Raw genomic sequence first — 23,267 nt, 5'->3', positions numbered from 1 at the left:
TAATTCCTGCCATGACACAGAGGAGTTTTAAAGGGTCCGAAGCACAGCATTGGATCCAGCACACTGCATATCCCTCGCTTTTCACTGCTGCCCAAGACCAGTGGAGCACTGACTATTATGTAATCATCTGCAATTTTGCATCGTAAATGTTGCATGAGCACTAATCTATCCAACTGGAGGTTACCAGTATATCATTTATTTATTGTGTTGTCTAAAAATTACCTATAGAAATATAAATGCTAATTTGACTGTAAAAGATTGCATCAATGCAGAGACTTAAACTGGGGGGTGTCTTCTACATTCATTAATGCAAAATAAACTGTTCTGTTTTTCAGATGCTAAGGATCAAGGACTGTCTTTTACATAATTAAAACTCTGAAATTTTAATATTATCTTCCCTGCACATGATTCAGAATTCAGGAAACACCTCTCTCAGTATTAATTGCGCAGAATAATATGACTGTCTGTCTGTATGATCTAGCCATCCTTTGATGTTTAAATTGATCCTAGTGTTCTGGAGACAGCTTCTGCAGAACTGATTTCCTTGCCTTTATTTTAGTTAGGTTCATTCAAAGGGCAAAATATCTAAGAATTCAGCTTTTGACCCTACTAGCAAATATTTAATGTATGAATTAAACTGGACAGGGTTTTGCCAGAAGCTCTCTTCATGTTTTATTTCTAAAGCTATTTTTACCAACATTTAATCGCTTAAATATAAGGAGATAAAGACATCTCTGACAAACAGTGTTTATTGAGCTAAATGCCATCAAGGAAAGCTCTTTTATTTTTTTATAATGGGTTCAGCGCACTTTGCATCTCTGGCTTTATTCTGAAACAACGTTACAATCCAAGGGGATGATACAGTAGCTAATATTACCACTAAATAAATGCACAAGTGGATGGACACAGGAGGCAAATTGACAAAGAGATGGATGGATAAGCTGGAAACTGCCTTTAATAGGCTCCCAGGAAATAAAACAGTGGTGTACAATCTCCAGTTAGTCTCCTGCCCTTTCTGTATATATTTACAAGGGACCATTCTGTAAAAACCATCAGCAGGCAAACAACACCAGGCACCTGATTAAAGGTCAAACCAGCTGCAACAAAGGGCAAATTAAAAGGGAAAGCCCTGATTTTCACCCCTTTCCCCAGCCCCCACCAACAAGTAGACATTAGAGACTGCTTTGCTGGGAGTCAGCTGCCTTAAATATTTTGGAAATGAAAGATGATCTTTGGGGTGGGCAGGAGGACGAGGAAGGCAGGGAGGAGGAGAGAGTAAGAACAAATAATGAAAAGGTGGGAGGGCAGCAGTAGAATGGGAGAATGACAAAAACAGGCCACTGTCAGGTGGAAAGGGCTTTAGGAGAGAATATGATCAAGTAATTAGCAAGTGGAAAGAGAAGTTAAGGGTCAAAACCAGTTTGTCAGGAGGGCAGCAAGGAGGTATTACCACTGCAGCTGGCTCTTGACTGACTGAAGCAAGAATAGGTCTGCATGCTGCCTCAAGCAAACCTTGACTCCACACATGGCTCAGCACACTTTAGTGTGGCCCAAAATTTTACTGCTCTTTAACCATCGCTGTTTCTGCTACACTTAACTGTCCTTCAGAGAAGAAAGGAGAGCGCGTGACTTTGCTTTGTCCCAGTAGGCACATCATGGGCAGGCAGTTTGTCTTGATTATTAAATTTCTGTCTATCTGAACAGGGATGCAGCCATTCCTCAAAATAATTCCAGTCTACAAGCTACTTAAGTGCAAGTAATGAAACACAACACTGCCTTCATCTGCCTGCCATCTTGGACCTTAACTTGTTTCTTTTAATGTGTTTTTATGATGACTTGTCATGGCAGAATGAATAACACAGTACAAGCAGAAACTATAGACTAGACCCATCGGGCTACTCCCCATGGGGGGGGATTCCATGGGGGAATTTTCCCCTAAAGAGATGAGGGGAATTTGTACACTCTGCTGATTTCAAGAATACAACTGTCTCTCTGTCTTTAAGAACTACCCATTCTTTGAAGTTCAAATTGATCCTCAAGTACTGGACAGAGCACTGTAGAACTAATTTCCTTGTCTTTATTTTAGCAAGGTTCATTCAAAGGTCAAATATCCAAGTATTCAGCTTTTGACCCTAACTAATCTGACAAGTAGTATCAGAGACAGGAAAACTCTGTCTTTAGTAAACAGATGGAATGGCAAGCGGGGAGCCAAACTTCTCCACCTCATGTCCTAGAGGACAAATTTTTGTCAAATTTCCATTTGCCATCAGAGTAGTCTTGCAGCAGGTGAAGCCATCCACCACGGTCCGGTTACCCTTTGGGTGCCCCTGCTGAGGCCAATAATAGCGGCGATTTTCGCCACGGGACAGTGATCAGTAATTTAAGTGAGGGCATTCATCATTCAGAAGTCACAGTCGAACAAGCTGTTCAGTGATGACCTTAGGGCACTCCCAGCCACAAAACCAGACTCAAACAGCAAGTTGGAGATATAAACGCTCATGTTTAGGGATGAGTGTTTACATCCTGTCTTGCTCTCTCACTACTTCTATTGTTTAATAGATGGGTCGAGACCTCATGCAATGTCCTTCGAGAGTCTCTAAAGGGCTCCATGAGTTCCAGTAATCAAAAGAAAAAGGAGACACTGTTAATAGTGAACTCTGACGATCCATTCACATTCATCATAAATGGACAAAAAAAATCCAGTCTCCAAAAATCTGAACACTAAATACTTTGCTCTATTGCACACAGGTAAGTTAAACACCTCTCCTCCTGCTTCCTTGAGACCCAGTTGCTGTTACTATTATTTCAACAGTGATTACAGTGCTAAGTATTGTCTCTGGAAAAAGGAAAAAAGGAAAAAAGGGAAAAAAAAGGAAAAAAGGAAAAAAGGAAAAAAGGAAAAGGAAAAACAGAAAAGATTTTATCCAAGGGGCCACCTCTAAGCTCATTTTCAGATAGGACCCAGTAAGAAGGCTAATACTTTTTAGAGATAATGGAGAAGGGCTAGAAGTCAGTAATATTCAGAAAACATTTCATGGCCAACACACTATATGAGGGACATTTGTGAGTAGATGATCAGGCATCCTTATGATTGTCTAGTTACTATGCCCATCTAATTATCTATTGAAAAAATTCAATCCATCACCTGCTGCATACCTTCAGCAACAACAATGTAACTGTCTTCTCCAGCTTCCCAGTTGGAGCAGACTGCCAGGAACAGTAACACAACGACATACTCCTTCTGTCCTCACAGGAACTGAGCACAGAAATATAGTGACTAGGATTCTTCTGCGCACTTTTGCCAGGTCTGTTGCCAGGATTTAGCTGTAAGTCAGTCAGGAAACAGAGATGGCTTCATAAATCCCCCAAAACCCCCAACGACTAGATGTGTCCAATAACTGAGAAAGGAGACCCTTTCTCTCAAAAGACTGTATGAAACTTGTAGCATTATGTGAGAAACATCTTTAGTTAAAATATATAATAGGACAGCAGAACTCCTAAGATTTCATTCGTGACATTGATTCTTCTGCTATTTGGTTCACTCATCTATGCCTTGGTATTGCTTGTCCAAGAGGGAATAACAGTACTTTCCCACGCCTTGGTGTTTTTGTGAGGTTTAACCCTTACTAACATTTGCAAAGCAGATTGGGAACACCGAATGGAAGGCTGAAAAGAATTTTCAAAGCTTTCTTACTAGAGAGAAAAATATAGGAAAAAATATCCCAAGGAGGAGCAGAAGACTTTGATCTTGATATGACAGTACTCAACTCTTTGGGACCAATTTAACCCTCTTCTGTAAGGCTGTTCTCTGGCATGGCAGACTGCAAACAATCATGCTCTGCAACCACCTCTTTTCATACTCATTACAAAAGGTGAGCAATATTTATTGGTTCAAACAGGGCCAAGGGCTGACATTAAGCAAATTTCAAGGGTTATTTGAAGTTAATTGAGTTTAATCATGTAACGATTTTATAATTAGTCATAGTTCCCAGTCTTGTGCTGAAAAAGTTACACTTAAGAATTATTTAAATGAAAATTAAGGCCAATTTTGAACAAGCAAGAAGAAACTATATCAGTGATTGGTGGGATTGGGTGAGGGGATCAGAAGTGTGCTCGCTAAATGCACTAACTGCATTAGTGCACTGAACCTTTGCCTTTAAGTGCAGTGAGCTGACTCCCAGCTGGGGACTTGCAATAAGGGTAAAGACAGCAGTAAGTTTCTGAATGTTAGTCATGCTGACTTTGTGCTATTTCTCACTAGCAATGAATGAGATGGATGGATCCTGCCCTACGGGAAAAGAAATTTCAGAGTTTTTCCACCTCACTGGAGCTAGGTCCACCTAGCTGATGCAAAAGCAGATAAAGGCCAGCAAATTTATTTATACATCCTTAAGACAGAGGACTAGCCAGCAGAAAACAACACTCCTCAGTTATATAGAGGAAAGTAAGTCCTGTAAAAGTAGTTCTAGGGTAGCACAGCAGATGCTTGGAAGTTGAATTTGAAACTCAATTAAAAAAGAAGCGGATCCCTGTGAAAACTGCATCCATAGCAATAAATAAGGTGTAAACAAAAGCAACATCAATGTCTTCAATGAAGTTGCAACAATAACACATCATCTGTTGTACCTCCCACTCCACAATGTGTTCAGGACACAGCCAAATAACCACACACCACCTTGGAAACTAAAACTAGAACTGTGCCCTGGCATAAAGGACTTGCAGACCATACAGCCAACCACCTGACTGGTAATGCACCACTGCTCCTCTCTTCCTGCTAATCCAGGACATCCCTGACAGCAGAGTTACATAGCTGCAAAGAGCTGGATTTCATCGGGTGAAAATAAAACATAACATATAATGATGGCAGTTTGCTTTATGTTTAAACACGGAGTGTTTCTCTTGAGAGTGAGGACAACATGCAAGTCAGCCTCACCTATTTTCACTGTGACAGTGAGTCTCTGTACACCGTGAAAACTAAGTCTCCAAAACATACCCTAGGAGGAGAAGAGAAAACCCATTGCTTCCAGGGAAGAACTGATAGGGTTCCCACAAAAGCTGGCCTAAGGTGCAGGAAAAGTAGGCAGCTGTCTGCGAAGCACCTACAAATGTGGTTTGGGGGCGTTGACGGAAAAGGTCAAAATGTAAGGCTAAAATCATTGCTGGAGAAGCAGGCAAAGGTCTCCCACCAAAAGGAGTTGTGCTCAGACCCATCTCACCCCACAGCCTCAAAAGGCAGCCCTGCCTCCTATGGCTGTCCCTGCTGGTCCTGCTCCACTTCCCTCCTCTCTCAAACCCTCCAAAGAAAACAGGGCCTGGACCAGCCTTGGCACCTGTTCCTATTCCTCTCCCAGCAGTCTGAAAGGCATTTAAAAAAAAATCAGTTTTACCTACACAATTGAAAGGCCTCCAGGAAATGCTGAGAGGATCAGTGTCTGTCCTCATGCACATGAAGTATCACCAGGTTTAACCGCAGAGTCACTCTCCTTCTCGTGGCGTGTAACAGCAGTATTGTCATGTACATCTAGGGACTGGTCTTCCAGCAAGCAGTGACACCACCATGCTCAGAGCATGCCCCAAGGAGAACTTGATTTTTGAGAGTTTTAAAAAGTCCTCCTGAAAAACAGTTAAGCATTTACAGACAACAGTCCAGTAAAGACACTTATCACTTTGCATAAAGACATAATTATTGATAATACTTCTCCTCATCACCTACTGATAACACCTCTGTAATCTTCTTGCTTATTATCATCAAATTACAGAATTGGTGTGTCCCCAGCCACTTAGCAATGCTGAAACACATCTGGGAAGCAGTACTATAGCTGCGAGATTTTTTCTTTAAATACTTAAATTGTGTGGAAAATTCAGCCACTGAAAAATAATCAGACAAAAAGAATCTAGACAAAAATAAAAATGAAATCTAAAATTCTTTAACTGCAATATCTTCAAAACTAAATTAATTTTATTTTTCATTCCAAAAATAAGATTGTAGAGTAATACCTTTCTATAATTACCGATTTTTTTATATATATACACATATGTATATGTTCCAACATGAAATGAGTAGTTCTGCTTTTACTGGAGGAGAGATTTCAGCGATAGAGCTGTGAAAGGAGACTTTCAAGACAGCTCACTAAATATTAGGCCTTTATCCTTTTAAACAATGCATGACTTGGAGGCAATGAACCATCTGTGGTGCCGCCAGACCTGAGCAGCTAGGAAGCCTAATGACACTGGTCTCATCAGCCCAGCACACCACTGCCGCATGCACGCCGCGTGGTGCTGCCTGATGCAAAACCTGTGCTCCCGCTTGAGAATCTCTTTCGCAGGTTGGAATGTGAGGGCTGCATGACAGAACGGAGCTCAGCAGCGGCCATGCAATGTGCCCAAAGGCCAGCAGCACCACAGACAGCCAACGCGTCAGCTAATGCTTTCAGAGCCAGTCCATCTCCAAAGATGACTTCCAAAAGCAAGAGCCTAAATTCCAGAAGGTGAAGTTTGAAATGATGAGTCTAACAGGGGGCTCTTTTCACTTTAAATACAGTCTTATCCACAGCATTCTTACCCTCTCCCTACAGCCATAAATAATACTAGTGTATTACTTAATTACATGACTTATTTATTATTTATTTATTTAAATGATTTATGTAGAGTCTATAGCCTTAACAGCTACAATGATAACGATTCAAAAACCAGAAGCAACATGAAAAGGAGATGCTTAAATAATTAATAGCCTCCCTCCTTTCCCGAAAGACAGCCGAAGAGCAGTGTGTTTTTCTTTCTTTAGGTTTTTAGTTCTTCTACAAGTGAAAGGGCAGGGTGCCATTGGCTAAATGTTGGCTTAGCAAAGAAAAAAACAATAAATCAGGATAACCAGTGTTACTGTAGCTCTTATCTAGCCTTTCCCATTCATGCATCTCAAAGGAGGGTAAGTACTACAAGACCTATTTTACAGAAGGTGAAACTGAGAACAACGAGTTGATACAAATGGTCCACAATCACTTAGAAGTCCACTTGCAAGGATGGAAATAAATCTCCTCTTCTGTCTGCTAGGACTATCTCCTCACTCACCATGCCATACTACCTTCATATTTTCTTTTTTTTTTCCTTGCATTTTTCTATGTCTTTTCTGCATTTGCCATGTCTCTTCCTAATGCCCCTCTTTTCAGCTCCAAGCATTCCTCCTCCCATCGGCAGCCTTCCCCTCCTTCCCTTTTTATCCAAATACTGATTTTTCCAAACAGGTTTTATCCTCTGCAACTAAGCAAATACTTGCCAGCTCATAGTACAAGTGGGTAATTGAGCACAGTTGTAACTGGATTACCATTGAAATGACTGATTTTTTGCACTGCAGAGAGCTCAGGGCACCAACAGGGTGCTTTGCAATTTAAACATGGTAAAGAGAGTGAAAATATTTTCAGGTTTCATTTTAAAACTTTCTAAATGCAAAATGGAAGCTGATTCCCCAATGGCAGAGCATAAACAAACACTGTAAACGCAACTCACAAAATGTTTGCCTAGTTTTATTAAAGAGGAACGTATGAATTATCAGAGTCAGACTTTACAGAGCAGCTGGAGCAGTAAAAAATATAAAATTTTAAAAGATATTTTGGAATATTCTTCAAACCAGTAAAACAGCCAAAATACACCTTGACGTCAATCTTGGGACGCCATGAAAAAAGCTGCAAAGCAGACTGAAAAATAAGTCCAAGTGAATCCCTAAACACTTAAACTCTGAGATCTCAAAGTTTACACCCATGCTGGGGAGCATTCACAGAAACAGCATTTAGAACGTATGATCTTGGTTGGAAATTTCTAAACTCGACCACAAGCTCTCTTTAATCCAGAGACCCTGTCTCTCAGTCTAGCAGAGATATAACTCTTTAGAAAAGAGATTTTTTTCATTAACTTAATTGGGAGGAGGGAAAGATAAATGCTTACGGTTGTTTGAAAGCCCCTTTTTACATACGTAGGATACTGAACTGAGATTTGAGAAACTGGTTCAATATCCAGCCCTGCCATAGTCTTTCTATATGATCTTGGAAGAATCATTTAGGTCTTTGCATCTACATTAGGAAGCTAATCAACCTCAATAATGGAGAGAGAGAGAGACAGACACCAAAAGAGCGGGGATGCAGACCACCTAAATAATATATAAAGGTACTGCTTTCTCCTACTCTTCATCTCTTCTATTGAGTATTACTCATTCGATGCTGCATTATCTTTACGGCAGAGACTTTTCACCATTCCCAACAGGATCTCAATTTCACACACAGCCTTGCTTTTAATCACATTAACACAAAGAAAGACAAGAATACACACTCAAAATTTTTAAATTTCTCTCATCAAAGCTACTTGCATTTCAAAGATCTGTCACAGTGTCACAAGCAATCTGCAAACTTAGGTAAATAAATAAAATGTTTTGTCAAAGTTATTTGAAGAATGACTCTAAAAATCATAACACAAGAAAACTACAGTCTGCTCAGTGACCCACTGAGAACATAAAGAGATATGAAGTTCGAAGGAAAAAACTCACAACTTAATCAGCCAAACTACATTTTCTTTATTCTCACAAACGGCAAATAAAGGGACGCATTTGTGGGTAAGGACTCTTCAAGACAGAAAGCAGGTACATTAGATATGGTGGAGTGAGAAAGCAGACTCAGACTGCTGGAGACAGACAGTCGCAACAATTTCTAGTGTCAAAGAAAAATCTGGCACCTCGTTAAATATTAATAAGCTGTCAGGGTCAAAATGTTTAGGTCCTCCCAACTCAATCACTTTCATTTCTACTTCTCAGAAGCCATTCAATTGGAAATACCCTTTCCTGTCTTGCCCCTCCTCACCCTGTCATCTCACCAGGAGCCATGCAGAATCAGATGAAGGTGGACAGTAAATGAGTTTGTAGCCAAACGATGGTATTGTCTCCCCTGCCTTAGCTGGTATGCATTGTTATTATTAGTGAGGCATAGAAAACTTAAATGTAAGAAAGAGAACAATGTGAAGAGTTGGTTTAGCAAATCTCAGCCATGTTTTCTGCAGGTTAGTGTTATTGATTACTGACACCTAAGGGTCTGACACATAATCAATAGACCTCATGACCCACATATGTGACATGGCCTGTGGGGGCTTTAGAAACAAGAGTGAACATGGCAGCTCCAACTGAAGCTTTTCATATAATATTTATTTATTTATTTGTAGGCAAAACTGTTTCTACTCAAATTACTGTCATGGTGAAAACTGGTGTCAGAGGAGTTTGCTCATTTCTTCTCTTGGTACCTGAACACTACAGCAACAATAATAACTATCAGTGAAACAAAAATCTAACTCTACACGAGCAATCCAGGAGCTGAAACACCTCCTCTCCCAAAGTTAGCTACTCTCAAAGGAAACCAGTCAGAAAACTGCTTGAATAAGAGACAGAGGAAGAAGGTGTCTCAGCAGCTTACCTTTATCTTTATGCAAGGTGCCAGAGCAGCTGGGATTAGCCTGGAAAGCCAAGTTTGACTTCAGAAGATTGGAGGGGCTCTGTTCTGGCACACAGCCCTCAAAGAGGGGTGCTGAGGAAAGCTTTCCCATCACAGTTTGCAAAAGAACACTGCAGTCTTCTCCAAATAATAGTTTTTGTTTCATTGTTATCTTGTCCCAGTACAACCTGCTCACACAGGACTACGCCTAGATCTCAGGAGACACTTCAGATGTGCTCATTTCCTCAACTGCAGCATTGTTTTTGACTGGAATTTTACAGTTCCAGAACTTTTCTCCTTCTAGCAGGTTGCTAACTTTACCATTTCTGACGAAATATTGTCTTTTCTCAGTTTTGTTCCCTTCTGAATTTGAGGAATCTCAGTGCCGAATTCTTACTTATGCAGTCTTCAAATGAAGGCAAACCTCTGCAAATCGTCATCTGGATTTTCAGATGCTTCTAAAGTTCTTCATCCAATTTCTCCAGTCTATTCTATCAATTGCTAATTACATCCATAATTTGTTTCTATTTTTTTTTATTTTTACCTGCTGAGGGGCAATTGCAATAAATTAATCAATACTACATTGTTGTTGCAGTATTTTAAGACCAAACCATATGCATAGGCCATATGCAGGCTGCTTATGATGTCACTTAAGATAAATACAGGCACTAAACTTCATGAGCACAATGAACAATCCAGAGCACACACTATATACAGATATTGGATCCTGGCTGAAAGAAGCTAAGGAGAGTTCAATACCTAAGCAGGTGGTCTGAATTTGGCCCTAGGTATATATCTTCATCCACTGACACTATCATACAGAAGGGCAGACATGAGGCTGAAGATCAACAAGCATTCATCTTAGACTAGCCTCATGTTATTAAGAGTGCTCTGCTGGATCAGGGCCAGATGCTTCATTACTTTGGAGAATTCAGTATATGGAGCAGGTAATGGCCTTACTACAGCTAAGCACCCTTTCCACTCACAGCACGGTGACTTTCTCCTGGATGAGCAAATGCGTGCCAGAATAGCCTAGACTTTTTCAAAAGTGAGCAGTGGCTTTTGTACAGTTTCTGTCTTTTTACAGCTTGCATTATAACCTGCTTTCAAACAAAGCCCCTGGAATTGCTTGGTGTGACTGTCTGAGGCCATGGAAGGCATGCTAATGTTCTCTTCCCTGTGGACTTTTTACCTCACTTCTATCACACTGACACTGTCCTGGCATATGTTTCTGACCCAATGCTATGTGGACTTTCAATGCTCCTTCGAATCACAAAGAACCAAACTGTTGAAATCAAAGAATTCCTACTGATAGCTGATACCCAAGGTAGAACTCAAAGCAATCCTTTGATAAATAAATGCCCTGCTATACCACCTAATCTTCAGATATCAGTCAGTAAAAGTCAATTGAGAAGCTGTTGACAAGGCCCTCCACAGTCCCGATCTCTATGCCAGCGTTTGTGTAATGCTGGAAAGATTTCATTTCTAATAAATTCTTTGCCAACATGAGCAAAGTTTTTATTAGGCCAGTGAAGCACGCATTCTCTTATGCATGCAGTGGACTGCACTGTATATTGTAGCAGGCCAAAGGCAGTTTAAATGGAGGTCGAAATTAAGTGTGGATTTTAAAAATACAAATTAAAAGACACACTCATATAGTATTCTTAAAGCCACCAGAACGCTACAGTTATTCAGAACAGCTCTTAACTCTCAAAAGAGTTAGGATTTCAAATGCTCTGTACTGTGCAAAGCGTGGCAATTCCATCCTTTACACCCAGATCCTTTCCTGCATGTCTAATTTCATCCAGTGTTTTTTCTGCTCCCCCTAAATAAAAATGTTGACTCTTAATGCTGTACAGCTTCACCTCAGTTTTATGGTTCATCCCAAAGATGACTGCATTTAAGGGAAGATGGCATGTACCATTTGTCATTCTTCATCTGTGAAGTGTTCTGAATCCTTCAGAATAAAGAACACTATTTCACCCCCTGCACATCTCATGTTAGCCAATAAATGACTTCCCTTTCTCTAGCTATCTATTTCTTGCAAGGTACCCTCATTTTGTGAAGAGCTGAAAAATGCCCATATGTAAGTCAGGCAAATAATACCCATTCAGTGTACCACTAGAAACCCTATGAAGATTTTCTTTCCACAAGACCCAGCAATATCCTGCATAAGAGATGGCCTGCTGCTATCATTTCAGAGATGCAATCTCTTTCTTCATCCTTCCTGCTACAGAAAATTCTTCATCATCTTCTTGTAAACATGGTTTCCATTTTAGCATGTTGTGCCACATGGGGAAACACACTGCTGGATGCAGGATTTTCCTGGTATCTATTTTATGCCTCCAGGAGTTCTCTAGCAGCCAGTAATAATATAAAAGATCATCATGGACTGTGATGTGACCAATTACAACAGACAGCACTTATTTATAGATAAGTCAGCAGCACCAAAGCTTCAACACCAGTCAGTGCACCCTTCTGCTTCTCATTGCTTGGTGTGTGTACTACCATCCTGCAATACCACGTGTAGCAAGGAGTTTTAAGGCAATTACCTGGTACCTCACCAAACTGTGCAGACACACAGCATATGCCCAAAGGACAATAAAGGGACAGCAATTCACATATGTGGTATCTTCAAGCTGCCACAGCATATTTCATTTTCATTAATTACTGACCCCAGATGTCAGTTCCTTTCCAAAATCCTTGTCTACCTACTCAGCAGTGCAGCACATTAGGGCACGGCCCAGTCAATACACGTGAGACCCTGTAGCACATACCACTCTGATTCCTAGCTATTTGTGCTGTACCTCTTCTCATCCTCTCCAGGACCTACTATAAGGTCTGACTAACTATTACACAAATAGTACAAAAGATGACAACATGCTAGCTAGAAACCTTTCCAAACATTCACATCCTACTGTAAACTACAGGAGTTGACAGCTTTACCTCTGTTGATACAATCAAAGGTTACACCACCAAAAAGCTAGAAAAATCAGACTGTAACCAAATAGATGATGTTACATCCAGGAGTCATATCCTGCAGCTTCTAGAGAGAAAAAGCTTATGCTCCATAGCATGAGAATGTTCATTCTCAGAGCTAGCATATAGAATCAGGCAGTTTGGGTGCTCCAGTTCGTAAGTCAGGCACTTGACACCAGGCACCGAAAAAATTTGGATTCAAAATGTAATTTCAGATTGTTTTGCTGCTGGATTTTTTAATATACTATATGAGTGCAAAAGCAGTCTTGGAAGCTGAGGGAAAAAGTTCATGGCCCCTTTCTGAGGTGAGCATTTACAGTAGAGTACACTGCAGAATGAAATACAATATTGCCACCTACCGCTCAGAAGTGAAAACGTCCGTTCTCCAGCTGACATATTCAACTGAAGATGAGATCAATGTTTCAGGACAAGGAATCTATTAATCATAATGAAAATGTGATCTTGACTGATCCGAGGTCACATTACATTAATACAGTCATCAAAGCTTTTTTAATAATACAATTAACGATTGCTGCCATACCATTAAGAGAATTAAAGACCAAAAAGCTTAAGGGGTATTGACCTATTCAGTTTCAGTTTTCAGAATAACCTCAAAGCAACATTGACTATTTCTTTTTTTTAACCTCTCATCTTTAAACTCTGAGATACACAGTTCTTAGATATGTTGTTTTATTTGCGTTCCTGAATATTACAGTTTCAGTAAAGATTTGGATAAGCCAGTAGAGGGGATCTCCATCCTGATTAGCTAACCCTTTTTATCTTGTGAACCCAGTAGGTCAGGCTAGGACAACTTAAACCACAGGAAGAAGAAAAACAACAACACTAATTAAAAAGGTCAAAACAACAGTTTGATGCAGAAAGAGACTTACTTCCACAAAAGCGCTCTAATTCATCACTCTTGAATTTCCAGTCCAATGTTCTCATTCGCTTCCTTAACTTATCCTCTTGCTAAAGCTCATCTATGCTTCTGCAAATGACTTGGAAAGCTTTAAAGAAATTTAATAAAGCCAAGAATATATCCTGGCTAATTTTTGCTCACAACGGGTTAATTCCTCCAGCACTAGAAGCCATGGATTCAAGTGGCATTTCTCCACTAGTAACACGACTACTTGATAGCTAACTTTAGCCCAAGCACTTGCGGGTTCACACTGGTCCCACACCAGTAGGGCAGAGAGTAGGATGGTGGCACCCATCAGTAACACCCACCATCAGGCCAAAATGGCACTCAAACTACTCACAGTCTGTGGCCAGAAAGGCAGCACTGAAGCATTCTGATAGAGTTGCGATACAACAGAGATTGGCAACAAATAGCAGCAGCACAGTGAATTTCACCATGTAAATGTCCCAGGATTCAGGAAAGATCTTTCATCTTTAGCCAGACTGGCACTTCATCGTGGGTCTTTTACATCAGCTGAGTTCTGTTCTGCCTTTGATTATTTTCTTTTCTTTTTCTTCTTAGGAATTATATATAAAGACCGGCAGCCCATGTTTAATTTTAAACAAGGATGAGTGAATCCAGGCTAAGTCATTTTGAATTGATAGCAGATATTGGCAGAATTTGGTGAGAGAAAGCAGACTTGTCTGAGATTCCATACGTGGATAGGATACAAGAGGAGAGAAGTAGAACTGTGCCTGTGCATGAAAAATTGCAGATGAAATCAGGATACTGTGAAAAATCTATAACAACAATGAAAAACACAACTCAGTCCATGTCATCACCATATGAGCTTATGTCCTGGGCAGGGGTTCAACCATGGGATTTGGCAAAGTTGCTTCTTTCTGATTTGAGTTACACCAATCCACTGTCACACAGCTACAGAATAATCTAACATCAAAGCTGGCAGGGTTGTACTACCCAGCATTTCTGAGCCCTTAAGCAGCAGAATACTGGCTGCCTCCTGGATTTCTGGTATCTGTGGCTTTTTTCCTCAGCTAAAATAGGCATTATTGTTTGTCCTGACCCTGCTACATTGAGAGGTGAATTATCAGACCATATTTTAACTCCTCTTTAGATCCCATTGCTGAAAAGGGAAGGGACTGGGAATCATCTCTGTCATTGTAATTATGCTGCATCAAACAGACTGGCTGGTCTGAGAGCAAATCACTGCAAGTCTGTGACCAGGCAAAAATACAGAGGCAAAAATCAAACACTCCATAACTTGTAACTGATGTCAGTTCTGGCTTCAGTAGAAACCCACTTTCCCATCCCTCTGCAGGACTGCAGCATCATGCTGTAAGCCTAGGCCTGTATGTCAAAAGCCAGGCAAGGACAGTGCACAGCATGGTACACCCATCTGTTGGAAGCCAAAGGCTCTCTGAAGCTCTCAGTCTCAGCTATCTCAATGAGTAGAAAGACATAATGTTCCTCCCTCTCATCCCCCCATCCGGCACAGCAATGTGCTTTGCAATCTATTTGACTATCACAAGGATATTACCTATGGAAGTGCCAGTGTCTTTGATGCCTTAACCGTTCAGGCAGGACATGCTAAATATCATCTTGCAGAAACTTCTGATGTCTACAGGGAGCAAGACCCCTTTCTTGACCTTTTCTCTTGCTATTTTGCTGGTTTTGTTCTGTACTTCTCAGAGTTGCTCCTCCATTCCAGATGCACAAAAGGGGTCAAACTAGCAGAGGTGGTTTGTGCCAAAGGCTTTGGCTTCTACCAAGAGATGCTTTAAAAGGAAGGTATTTGTGCTTTTGACAGAGCAAAGAGGCACTATATGTCTTTCACTCCAATTGATTTACCCACCATCCTTCTACGCAAACAAGAATAAAAGCCGCATTTCAGTCTGTATTGCAGCAGATGGGCTCTGCATGCAGCACAAGAGAAATAGCTTTTAAAAAGACTGAGCCAATCCCAAGATCCGGAGAGGATGAGGGAGTCAGAAGGCTTTTTTCATATTGTGTAGCTTGAAGACAGGATTTGCCTAAAATGCATCTTAGTTAAAATAGTTATCACAGGCCTGGAAGCAACGGCACATGCCAGGCACAGAATAATATAGAAAATAAGTTAGTTCAACTAATCCTTTCAGAAAGGGTTTTTCTCTTCTCCATCCCCACTCCTTGCAGAAAGCTGGGAGAAGTTTATTGGTTCCAAGTAGGAGGATTGTAGGTATGCCACACATCTGTATCTTCTAAAAGCAGCATAGAGCTAAAGCTGTTAAGCTGAGGTCATTCATGTTGACCAGAGGGCACACATAGCTCCAAAGTGCTCCTTCTCACAGACACTGACCTTTAATATAATACAATCCAGAGAGACTGAGCTATTAATTTACAAATCAGATGCCTGTGAATGAATAACAACATCCCCAAATGTACTCATCACAGTGAACACAACCTCTGATCTCCTCCCTGAGAGGAAGGGGAAAAAAAGGTTCAACTTCATCTGAGTGTCAGGTGGCTGGGAGAAAAGAATCCTTCCAGATGGAAGTTATTGATCTTCCAAAAATGGAACCTTCTGTTTAAATTAAAACCAAAAAGATTGCTTCAAAATACTATCACTAAAAAAACCCCAACAACCTCCACAACAGAAAAATTCAATACAGCAAGGAAAAAGTCTAAGGCAAAGATAGCAGACTGAAATGGAACTTAGCAACAAATCAGATTGCAAGAGGAAACAAATTGAAAAGGAGACTAATTATAAATTTCTAATTTTGTCTTCTGTGTGTTGGGATATACAACAAAAGGTATATACAAAAAAGGTATATATAAAGGTATATATAAAGGTATATATAAAGGAAGGACCAAGTCAAAACTAAACAATTAACTAGAGCCTGACATGTTCCTTATTTATGCAGCTGCATGTTAGGTTTGCCCAAACGGCACTTCTATTTGGATATTATTGGTTTCTTTATTTGCAGCATCCTTGATATGTGAATGTTAACAAGAATCCAGTTAGGTATGGGAAGATATGAAGCTTAGCCTGTTTCTTTTCTTCTTCATCCATAGGAAAGGACACTAAATTGTGAATTAAACATCCTGAAAGGATTCTGATTCAGGTACTGTGTTTTACTGACCTGCCAAGGTTTTCTTTTGCAACATGGGTCATTTAAATAGAATCAATCTCCATTATGTCAGGCAGGCACTCAGTTCTAAGGATGCCACTCAACTTGCAGGCTGGAGGTAACCAACGCGGAAGTGCCAAGTTAGTCTATTTTTTAGACTAAGGAGTTCAGACAAGTTAGCCTGTTTTTTTCCTAGTTTTGCTGCCTACTTCTAATGCAGTCTTGGATGGCTCACTTCTCATAATCAGGAATAACTCCAGGAATTCCTCCTAGGGAGGAATAACTCCATGCACGAGGACAGGCTGGGGGCTCACCTGCTAGAAAGCAGCTCTGCAGAAAAGGGCCTGGGGGTCCTGGTGGACAAGTTAACCATGAGCCAGCAATGTGCCCTTGTGGCCAAGAAGGCCAATGGTATCACAGAATCCCAGAATAGGTAAAGTTGGAAGGGATCTCTGGAGACCATCTAGTCCAACCTCCCTGCTCAGGCAGGGTCACGTAGAGCATGTCAGACACGGTTGCATCCAGGCAGGCCTTGACTATCTCCAGAGAAGGAGACTCCACAACAGCATTGCCAGCAGGGCAAGGGAGGTATCCTCCCCTTCTACTCAGCTCTGGTGAGGCCACATCTGCAGTACTGAGTCCAGTTCTGGGCTTCCCAGTACAAGAGAGACATGGAGCTACTACAGTGAGTCCAGCAAAGGGCCACTAAGATGATTAAGGGACAGGAGAATCTCTCATAGGAGGAAATGCTGAGAGAGCTGGGACACTTCAAGCCTGAAGAAGAAAAGACTGAGGGAGGATCTTATCAATGTGTGTAAATATTTGAAGGGAGGGTGTCAAGGGGATGGGGCTAAACGCTTCTCAGTGGTGCCCAGTGATGGGACAAAAGGCAACGGGCACAAATTGAAACACAGAAAGTTCTGTCAGAACACAAGGAAAAACTTGTTTACTGTGAGGGTGACCGAGCACTGGATCAGGTTGCCAGAGGGGCTGTGGAGTCTCCATCCTTGGAGAAATTCAAAAGCTGTCTGAATAAAATCCTTGGCAATGTTCTCTAGGTGACCTTGCTTGAGCACAGGGTTGTACTTGATGATTTCCAGAGGTCCCTTCCAACCTCAAAGATTCTGTGATTCCATGAATGCAGATGCAAACTCTTCATTTCACAAGCATTTAAATTGTATTTCTAAATCTCCAAAACTTCAAAACTTTTACACAAAAACAGTAGCAGAAAGAAGGTATCAAAAGCTTCTGTAAGATGGCATCTAGCAGATCCTTAATGAAAGGCCCATGAGTGTTCAAACATAATACATTAATGTCATGATGGAGATAGGAGTGATGTGGTAAACCCAAAGATTTGGCCAGAGTTCTCCATCCTTCAGCAGATGAATGTATTATGCCACAGTAATCACAGAGCATGATACTGCAGGCCTGGAGGACAGGTAAATGAAATGATCCTCAAAAAAGAGCTAGCATTACACTTGCACAGAGCAAGTGAAAGAGCAAATTACTTGCTTTGATATGTTTATGTTACAGTCTTTGATGAGGTTGGAGAGCTGCCTTTAATGCACAACTTTATCATTGCATTCAGGTTTTATTATTTCAATTAAACTAAAGTTAAAAATTACAAAAATTAAAAATACCCTAAAATTAAATTAAATCATCTGCTTGCTTAATCTGATGTTTTCACCTTTAGAGTGGCAACATAGAAAACATAGCAGGCTTTAGCCTTTAAAGGTATAGCCTTTAAGGTGCATATAACCCATCTTTGCTTTTTTAATGCTTAGCACACTCATAACATATTACATGGCAGCTGTTATTACATGAAAAATGCAAACAAAGTGCTTTGTAGGACTCTGAGGTTAAGTGTGTAGCGGAGACAGAAAGCTTGCAAACAGAAAAATATATGCTTAAGTTATCTGTCAAACACAACTGAGAACTGAGGCATTATCATCTAGTGCTGAGAAACCATGAAATACAATATGGAAAAACTCCTGCTCAGGCTTTCTGATGAGAGAGGAGTACAAAGGGGCACAGTTTGGGTGCAGCTTCTAGTTTGAAGCTTTAACTTCATTTTGGTTTCACAAACATTTGAAAGCATTAACTCTGGGCCACTCAAGACAACCTCCAGACATAATGAGACTAAATAGCAAATACGAGGACAAGCTTTACTGTACCCCAATCTTACTTTCTCTGAACCACTAACCTTTCTCTTAAGAAGTCAAGTCAATCAGTGACCATATTTAAAACTTGGGTTTTAAAGCACCCAAAACACGATGACAATATTAAGCTATATAATGGTGCCACCTCGTGGTAACAACAAAGATGACACTGGATCCACTCAACACATACTTCAGCAGTATGCTGTGACCACTGAAACCATTAAAAGCACCATATTGAAATACATACCTCTTAATTCCACTGTATCATTTAAGTTTTACAGTGCAAGCTCACCACCAAGACTGATAAATCAGCAATTCTGCATCCAAAAGAATGAAATAATCCTGTCATGATTTATAACCACAGGTTTCAGCAGCAGAGAAATGCTAATCACAATTGTCAGCGACATCATGAATGGACCTCTGGTCTTTGATGATCCTGGCTTCTAAGAGGAATTAAAAAAATAGAAAATGTCTCTGAAAGGGCAACAAAAACGATTCAAAGTCAGGCAAATCTGCCTTACAAAAATGGACCCAAAGAAATTCAACACTGTTCGCTGAAGGCATGATTGGGTCATAAAGTATCTATCCCCTCATAGAAAGAACTCTGATAGTACCAGAGCTGAAGTTCAGCATTAAACAGAAGAGAAAAATCCATCACTGAAGACAAAACAAAATAAATTCAGAAAAGAAAATCAGGTGCACTTGTAAATGTGATGAAACTTTAGAACAGCTTGCCCACGAATACGGCAGATTTCCCACTGTCCTACATCTGAAAATCAAAACTGTCAAATCAAAATTATTTCTCTAAAAATGAGTTGTTTCAACCAAACCCAATGATTTTTGATACAAGAACCATGTATGAAACTGTCTGGCTTATATTATGTACATCATCATGACAGATGAGCATAATGAAATTTCTAGTCTTAAAATCCATACATTTCCTCTTTATTTGAGAATGATTCAAATAAAGTATTTAGTTGGCACACAAACCTCCAGAGCACTGCCAGCACTACTGATGTCTAACATCTTACTTGTAGCCAGATTTAAGTATCTATAGCTCATAAGAATGATAGGTACAAATTTCATTTCAGCAGTTCTGCCATTTCTCTCTCTTTCTCTCTCAATCTCTCTCTCTCTCTCACATACACACACTTATCTCCTTGTTTCTTAAGCAGAAATGTCACTGTGTCAAGCCACGATCACTATAGCGTAGATCCAGAGAGAAATAAAGTAAATGGTTTTAAAAATCTAAGTCCAGAAGTTGAAATGGTCATTCTTTTGCCAACTTTTCTAGCATTCTGAAACCATCTTATTCTATCTCCAGAATTTTCACTGTGAGACAAAGATTATGTTTGTGTTGTTTTTTTTTTTTTTTTTTTTTCTAATTTACTCTATTAACACAATAAACATGTAAGATCTATTTGCGCTTCAGCTTCAGACTTTCTTTGGGTTGATATGATCTCACTAAGAAGTGCTTCAGACTGTCAGGAGCAATTTACAGGTCCAAGCATCTAAATGAATCAGATACCTTAAAGCACTAATATGAAAAAAACCAACAAAAAAAAATCAATATTCAGACTAATTGTCCTGTAAGTCAACATTCCTGAGAGAACAGGGAGTGTGTCATCCTGTAGCACAAGAGCTTAGTACAGCTAAATAGGACCTCAGCACTCCTGGCTCTGGTTCTTTACTACATACAGATAATGAGCACACACCTAGCTTCCCATATTCTACTGTTTCTACTTGGTGTGCTTCATTTGCCAGAACGGGAACTGAATACAGAACATTCCTAATTGTCACAAGCTTTGATTAGAAGGATGACATGACCATCAATTATCTCTTGCTATGGAAAAGGAATGGAGAGCTCCAGCTCTGGAGCTCTCTCTGATTAGGAAGTATCCAGCCATCTGCCAATACTATCTCATTGACTGAGTCTTTGCATACATCTGTGATATGCCCAGTTGCCTTGATCACCATTTCTGATGGGAATATTACTTGGAAAATAAAAGGCTGAACAGAATCAAGGAAAGAAAATTCTTATACAGAGGAAAGAAGCAACTTTTCTCTGAGAACAGCCAGTAAAATGGCTGTCAAAGTGGCTAGTGGATTCCTAGATACTAGAGACATGAATAGAAATTCCATTTGGGGATACTGAAAAATTGGTTTTTTTTCCTCTGACTCAAAATGTCCCTAGACACATCATTAATTTAATCAAATTAAATGTTTGCTCATTCCACACCTGCTACCTTATCCATCTTATTTATTCTAATGCAAATTCAAATGGAGTTTGCTGGATCATTCTTTGTTAAAATTTTCTTACAAGATTCAAATAAGACAAAAGTTACTAATAATCCCCACTTGCTGAAACAATTCTGATTTCATATACCTTGGCATTTGTAATACAGCCTGCTATGTGTAAACTAGTTATCAGAGTGGGCTAATACGACTGGAGAATCAATTGCTATGAAAAGAGCTGTAATCTTCATTTTCTATCATGCTTAGGACTAAATGGCCTTTTAACTCTTAGTATATATTGGTTTTTTTACAAAAATAAAGTTGTAAATATTTCATCATACATAGAGTTAGAATATAGGTTACTAGGCAAGCGGACACTGTTTCTAGCAGTCTTTATATAATCCCCTTTGTGGCTTTCTGGATCAGCCAATAATCAGATAATCATTAACCTTCATAATCAGTTATCTCCATCACACAGAGATAACTGATTATGAAGTTAGCCCTAAATGTATTCTCCTTGAGACAAGAGAACCATAGCAACATGATTAAGACTGCCACACAATTCAGCGTTTTACTTTTCTTGGCAAAAACTTGTAAGTTCCAATTACAGCTTTCTTCTTTCTTTTCCCCTTTTTTCTTTTTGAAGAGATGCCTAGAAAGGTCTGACTTTGATGTGCCTTAAGCATATGGTTTACTGTGCAGCTGAACATAGGAGGAGTTACTTGGGTACATGATTAAATGCTATGTTGAATCACAGCCAAGGATCCTTAAACAGAACCAGGGCGACAGGACTACATGTGAGAAATCAGGCAGCCCAAGGGTGAAAAATATTCATCATTACAATACATAGCCTGCCTATAGAACAGCTTCCCTGGGAATGCTGGATTATTTTCTGGAAATAAGTAGCTACCTCTGCTTGTTCCAAGACAACCACTTAAGAATTGCTGCTGAATCTATCCAAGTACATCAAGACCCAACTGCTATTCACCACTAGGCATGAGCTCTTTACATGGCCTTCTCCTCCAGTGGAGTAAAAATCTGATCCTTAAGAGTTCACCTTTAACTGTTAATACAATATTCATTTGTGTAATGTGACACTAAGGAATATATTTGATGCTGTTACAGAAACTGGCTGTTCTGTACTACAGAATGAAGTACTGCTTTACTCGGTAAAGATAATAAGTGCATTCACTTATTTGCTAAAAAATAAAGCACTAGAAATTTCTCACTAGAAAAAAAATAATAATACAGAATTATCCTGTGGTAAAAGAATAAAATTTCTTTACCAACCCATAGCATGAGTAATCTGGTGATGGATGTATGATATAAAATTTATCAAATGCAAAACATTAGGAAGGAGCCTATATGAAATAAAACATGCAATCTGTAATCCTCACAAAGTTCTGTGCTTTAAATTACACACATAGCATGATCATAGTGCCTGATAGTTTATGGTCTGTAGCTTACTCACCTTTCCTATCTGTACCAAACTTTTTATGCATTAGACTACAGAATTTGTATGCCCCCCTGTCCACTACAGGGCTTAAGGCAGATTCTTCTGTTAGAAAAGCTCAAATGAAAGCAATTCAGGATCAACTGTTCTCTTTGAAAGGAAGGTTACAGCTGTCATTCTGATACGAACTTGTGTTGCAGTCTCTTCCACAATGCAGGATGTAGTTTCCATAGAAATATCTTCTTACATCAGTATCTACAAGCCTTCCAACTATTCCTTTTTGGACATCTCATGCAATCCATTAAAATCTTTTCAGAGCAGGGAAATAACTAGGTTCAATTACTATTTAATTACTTGATGAGAAGAAAAAGTAAAGTACAATTAACAAACAAGAGCTTTATTTAAAACAGCACACAAGATGGAGAACACGTGCCTTGCAAAAAAAATTATATCTTACCTGAAGAAATCTCTTTGGTGTTATAAATTATGAACAGTCAATTATATATTTTTTTAAGACCACACAGTGATTGTGCTCTTTTTTTGAGAGTGGAGTTACGGCATAGTTCTGAGTTGTTTGCTCGTCTTATCTCCAACTAAGCCCTCAGGGCCTGCTCTTTATCTGAACCCTTCACATTGCTGAGTCTCATCTGCACATTGTTCTAAGTCCTCTTGGTTCAGGACTCTGGGTTTAGAACCCTTTCTGCTACAGCTGTGCTATCTGTATTTTCTATGGCATCTCCCGCCACTTTTCCAACATCAGAAAGGTATTCAACACCCTGAAATCAGAACCGAGACACATGGAACATCAAATTCTACACAAGCATCATAACAACTGACTTGATCCTAATACGCTAATATAAAATGTCTTTGTCAACTGAGGCAACCATAAACATGCAAGGCAAGAAACTTAGCCAAATTGTTTGTAAAGAACAGTTTTATTCCCACTACTCT

At 39.8% G+C, this 23,267-nt stretch overlaps 1 protein-coding gene across 1 annotated transcript in view; it reads right to left on the bottom strand.

Moving 5' to 3' along the window:
• LOC134144683 (protein FAM169B-like) overlaps positions 1–23,267 on the bottom strand; it is an 89,087-nt gene that overhangs the window by 24,524 nt on the left and 41,296 nt on the right. The gene's annotated exons all lie outside the window — the stretch shown is intronic.

Source organism: Rhea pennata, chromosome 10 (assembly GCF_028389875.1).
Source record: "Rhea pennata isolate bPtePen1 chromosome 10, bPtePen1.pri, whole genome shotgun sequence".
Classification (NCBI taxonomy): domain Eukaryota; kingdom Metazoa; phylum Chordata; class Aves; order Rheiformes; family Rheidae; genus Rhea; species Rhea pennata.
Note: the sequence above shows the minus strand (reverse complement) of the source record. Positions and strands in the feature narration are given on the sequence as shown.